Raw genomic sequence first — 5,952 nt, 5'->3', positions numbered from 1 at the left:
AGTACTATAAAGGCAGTAAGACAGGGTAATGAAATAGAGGATGACAGGGTGGAGGCTACTCTATCACTCTATATGGGATGATCGGCAAAGACCTCTTAGAGTAGTGATATATGAGCTACAACCTGGAAAAAAAGGAGGCAGGCATCTGAATATTTAGGAGAGTGTGTTAGGCAGAGGCAACTTTCCTGACCTGAGGTAGCAATGAGTTTACTGTGTTCAAAAAATAGAAAAAAAGGCCTCTGTGGCTGGAGAATGGCTAGCAAAAGGAAGTATGCATGAGATGGGGTAGAATGATTAAATGGGGGCTAGATGATTTTGTAGACATGTAACAAGTTTTTATTTGATTTTGAGTGTGACTTGAAACCATTAGAAGGATTCAAGCTTTGAGGTAACAAGATCTGATTTATATCTTTAAAAGATAAGTTTAGCTACTGTAGAGGGGCAGCAGAAGCTGAAAGACCAGTTAGAAAGGCTAATGCAGTAGCTTGGGTGAAAGGCTGGAATGGCCTGGATTAAGATAGTAGCAAGTGAGTGTTGCAGTAAATATAGAGAGAAAGGGACGGATTTGAACTATCCTCTGGAGGTAGACTTGAAAGAGGGCTGAGAGTAAAGAAAAGAGGAGAAATCAGATCTGATGCTTCGTTTGGGTCCTGAATAACAGTGTGCATGGTGATGCCATTTTTCTAAAGGATGGACGACTGAGGTAGGAATACATTTTGGTGGTAAAATTAAGCATTCTCCTTTGGTCACATTAAATTTGAGATTCTGTGACAGATATACGAGTGGATATTCCAAGACACTGGGATATATGAACCTAGAGCTCAAGAGGAGATGCTAAGATTGTAGATATAAATTTGGAGGTCATCAGCGTATACTGTTTAAATCATGGGATTGATTATATGAGACAATCTATAGTGTATTGAAGCTAGAAAAGAGGACTAAAGATTTAGCCTTGGGATGCATTAACGTTTGGAGGTCAAGCAGAGAAGGGGAAGTACAAAAGAGACTGAGAAGAAATAGCAAGCAAGGTAGGAGTAAAACCAGGAATTTACCCTATTAAGATGATTGGACAAGCATGCAAATATGTACATGTACATGTATACTCATCACACTATTTTTTATAATAGAGAAACTGGAAATAATGTCTATTGGGAGATGATTAAAGGTTAAATGAATCATGGTATATATACCATGAAACATGCTGGACAGATATTAAGAGGGTGCCATAAATCAATATTTATTGACATATAAAGAGGTCCTCAACATATTATTACATGAAATAGGTTATAAAATAGCATATATAATATAAGCCCATTAATGTAAAATTATATGTATGTATGTGTTTCTTGTGTGTATGTAAGTAGGGCCATGAGAGTAGGAGTTTTGTTTTTCTGCTTTATCTATTGATGTTCCCTTTGAGTCTAAAACAGTGTTTAGTGCCTGAGAGGCACTAATAAATACCTTTTGAAGAAATGAATGAATATTGAAAAATGCTCAGCAAAATGTTCAGAGTAGTTATCTCTGGGTCTTATGATTAAAGGTATTTTATTTTCCTTTCTTTTATATTTAGTTTGAATTTTTTCCAATAAGCATGCGTTCTTTTTTGATATATTTTTAATTGAAGTATAGTTGATATACAATATTATATTGGTTTCAAGTATACAACATAATGATTCAAAAGTTATATACATTATTAAATCCTCACACCAACTGGTATAGTTACTATCAAGCATTCGTTCTTTTTATCATGAAGAACATTCTTGTACTTTTTGAAACCACCTCCACCCTCATCAGTTACCTGTGACCTCCAAGTACCCCTATTTGGCTGAATTCAGAGCAAAGCAGTTGCTTGCCATTGTAAATCCATATCTTGGCAGGAAGATCAAAATGACAGCAAAGAGATATGTTGGCTCTTGGAGAGCTGAAGGCAAGAAAAGTGAACTAGTTGGTGAAGACCAACAGGAGCTGCAAGGAAGAAAGACCTGTGTCTTGGAGGAAAGAGAGGAGTTAAGATGGGTTTTTCAAAATATAGCTGCGTAACACAAGAGGCTGAGCACCCCTTGCAAAACCTGCCTGTGGGGAGAGGAGCTTGTGGAACCCAGAGAGCACTGAGTTTTGCCACCTAAATTCTTGACTCACAGTTGTGGAAGGACATAGGAGTTAATGGAAGAGCCAAGTGGTGTTTCCCAGATTATGCTGTCTGGTATAGAAATGCCGTATTCCCTTTGGAGGTGACAGTGGAAAAGTGACAGAAGTTCTCTCTTTGAAGAAGTCCTTGGTTCCCCGTTTTCTTCTGAGGCTATAAGAAAACCAAGTTGGGTCACCTTCTTTGAATAATTGATTGGACATACTTGGGGATTTCATGTGTGTGTTTGTCCCATCACTCTCTGTCCTCCCTTCCCTTCCCCCACAGTAGTCTCTCACACCTCATCACCAGAAGACACCTAGATTTCTCATGTGTGGAAGGTTAATCTCCTGTTAGCATTTCTCCTGTGCTATATATTATGCTAAATAAGTGCTCGTTTCCTTCCTGGCCTTGAGTTAAAAAATGCTTTCTTTGGTTGCCCCAGGTCTTGGAAAGTAAGTGTGGGCTCCAGGAAAAGGGTGTTGGTAGAGATAGTGTTGCCAGATATAATATAGGATGCCCAGTTAAATCTGAATTTCAGATAACCAATTAATTTTTAGTATAAGTATATCCCAGATATTGCACTGGGTATACTTATGCCAAAAATGAGTCATGTATCTGAAATTCAAATTTAACTGTGTGTCTTTTTTTTTTTTTTTGCTGGAAACCATATTAGGAAAAAAAATCATTTTATGTTACAAGAAGCATTTTCTCAGTGGTTTTCACCCAGAATTTGCCACATGTTTCTTAGATGGACTTTCAATTTACAAAAAGGGAAAATAAGTAACTGATTAAGTCAAAATTAGACCATAAATTAGTGCTAGGGCTGAAAACTTAAGTTTTCAAATTCGTCAACACATGATCTACTTCAATAATCTCTTTATCAATAATTTATTGGCTAGAAGGAAGCAAGATTAGAATTATCATAAAGGCACATATTTCCATGAAAAGAAAAATTTTAAAAGAGTCTAAAGGCAATGACTCCTAAGGTTTTAATTTTCTTTAGACCATGGACATGACTGTGTTTAGTCTCTAAGGTAGTGACTCTCAAAGTGTAGTCCCTGGATTACCTGCATCAAAATAATCTGGGAAGAAGTCTGTAAATATAGACAGAAAGTGAAGATAATCAGTCCTTTCAAGTATTGAGCCTATGGTGTTCGTTTCATTCGTGCCATAATAACTTCATCCTTCATGTCCAGAACCTTTCGTTCCACTAATAGCTCTTATCTGGAGGATCTTAGTGACAGAGGATTTATTGGTTATTTTTAAAGTTTTTTTCCCATTACACATTATATAAACAAAACTGTGAAAAAACAAAATTATTAAGAGACAAAAATGAAGAGCGATTTGACACCTCCCCGACACACCCAAATAAAGCAATCCAAAATAACTGTTAAATATAAGAACATGTGACTGAACTGGCTTACATTAAATCATCAAATTTAATTTGATCTTGGAAGTTGAAGAAGTCTCTATCACCTTCATCTTGCCTTGGTACCTAGCCATGCCATAAAATTTACTCTATACTTTTCCTAGGCCTGAGTCCAAGAGAACAAATCATATCTTAATAATTTGGTACAGAGCCACAGCATAATTGCCCCAGGTCAATACTGTATCCTGTCAGAATGGAGAGCAGAAATTATTATCAAATATTAAAAAGAATGAGGTCAAGAGGTACAACTTGACTTTTAAAGCATCCTTAGGACAAGTGTATAAACAGAATGACTTTTTAAACTGAGGAATTATAATTATTCTCTATTAGAGCAAAACAAATGCATTCAATTTGTCATTTCACATTTAGGCAAACCATCTCACATTTGGTAAGCCCATAATTGCATACCAATAAAAATAACATAGTTCGGTAACTCACCCCACGCTACTAAAATGCAAGTAATTCAAGATGGCTTAGCTATGTTGTTCTCATCTCATTTTATCACCAGGGACTTGATTTTTCTTAGTTAGCCTTATATGCTGCCAGTTGATACTTGCCTAAATATTTCCTTCATACTCAGAACATTATAGTTACTTTTTCAGGCTTCAAGTATTTCCAACTAATACTAGAAATACGTGAGGTACGCCTGAAACGCTGACAGCTGTAGCTTAGACCCAAAATAGTCAGGCCTGCTCTAGGAGACACATTGAGCAAACACAACCAGGAGTCTGAAGGTGACAGCTGAACAGGCATCAATAGGAAACTGCCAGGTGCTCAGTTGATCCAGCTAGGGATGGGAACAGACAGATTCCATCTCTAGAAATAGCCCAGAGGATGCCAACAAGTCATGGAATATACGTGATTGATAGCACAAATCTTTCCTTCCACTTTGCGGGGAGCTTAGGGGTGTCTCAGTAACCTTAAACTTGCTGCAAAAATTAATGTGTGTCTAGTGAATACTCTTTAACATTGACTGGTTTAGCTCCTATTATTTTCAAGTTGCTTTGCTAGGCGCTTTGGAAGAATGCAAAGAAGTTTAGAACATAGGTCCTGCTCACACAGTTTTCACACCAGCTGGGGAAACAAGACAAGTATGGGGAAGTCCTATCATATGAGGCGTTAGATTCCTGATGAAAAACAAACAAACAAAATACCCCTCAAAAATTCCTTCGAAAGGTGCTACATTGGAGAGACATACCGTTTTTTAGTAAGTCTAACACAAGTTTATACCAACATTATACCAGATCATTCTTTCTTTAGTTGAGAACTAAGCCAATTGGCTTGCATTTAGGGGCCATGTTGAATTTATAAAGCACATATATTTAAGCATGAGAATCACACAGTGAGAGGCCCACAGGAACTGAGACCATATAAGGGAAGAGTGAATTCACATCTCACAGTTCAAGTTAACTCCAGGGCAAAGCTTATTTTTTTTTATTTTGGTATCATTAATCTGCAATTACAGAAAGAACATTATGTATACTAGGTTCCCCCCTTCACCAAGTCCCCCCCACATACCCCTTCACAGTCACTGTCCATCTGCGTAGTAAGATGCCGTAAAATCACTACTTGTCTTCTCTGTGTTGTGCAGCCCTCCCCGTGCCCCCATGCACTATACATGCTAATCGTAATGCCCTCTTTCTTTGTCCCCACCCTTATCCCTCCCTTCCCACCCATCGTCCCCAGTCCCTTTCCCTTTGGTAACCATTAGTCCATTCGTGGGTTCTGTGATTCTGCTGCTGTTTTGTTCCTTCAGTTTTCCTTTGTTCTTATACTCCACATATGAGTGAAATCATTTGGTACTTGTCCTTCTCCGCCTGGCTTATTTCACTGAGCATAATACCCTCTAGCTCCATCCATGCTGTTGCAAATGGTAGGATTTGTTTTCTTCTTATGGCTGAGTAATATTCCATTGTGTATATGTACCACATCTTCTTTATCCATTCATCTACTGATGGACATTTAGGTTGCTTCCATATCTTGGCTATTGTAAATAGTGCAGCGATAAACATAGGGGTGCATCTGTCTTTTTCACAGGGCAAAGCTTATTGAATGGAACAATAGATAGAATTACCCACATGCTTTCAATTGCTTCCTCTCTCTCTTAAGCTTTCTTTCTGTATATCAATGGATTCATGTAAGAATGGTTTGCTTACAGTGTCACCATTAAGGATGATAGCTGTGGGCTTGTCATATATTGCCTTTATTATGTTGACTTACATTCTCAACCCAGTTATTGGAGAGCTATCATGAGTGGATGTTGAATTTTGTCAGATACTTTACCTGCGTCTATTGAGATGATCATATGTTTTTTATACTTCATTTTGTTAATGTGGTATATCAAACTGATTGATTTGCAGATGTTGAACCATCCTCGCATCCCTGGAATAAACCC

General features: G+C 37.7%; 1 long non-coding RNA gene across 1 annotated transcript; it reads right to left on the bottom strand.

The window, feature by feature from the left end:
* Positions 1-1,386: 1,386 nt before the first annotated feature.
* On the bottom strand, positions 1,387-4,968 carry LOC130681941 (uncharacterized). The gene is made up of 3 exons (XR_008995229.1): positions 3,996-4,968; positions 2,140-2,299; positions 1,387-1,982 (listed from the first exon to the last, which is right to left on the bottom strand). It is a non-coding gene; the product is annotated as an uncharacterized LOC130681941 (long non-coding RNA).
* Positions 4,969-5,952: the final 984 nt, after the last annotated feature.

Source organism: Manis pentadactyla, chromosome X (assembly GCF_030020395.1).
Source record: "Manis pentadactyla isolate mManPen7 chromosome X, mManPen7.hap1, whole genome shotgun sequence".
NCBI classification, from domain to species: Eukaryota; Metazoa; Chordata; class Mammalia; order Pholidota; family Manidae; genus Manis; species Manis pentadactyla.
Note: the sequence above shows the minus strand (reverse complement) of the source record. Positions and strands in the feature narration are given on the sequence as shown.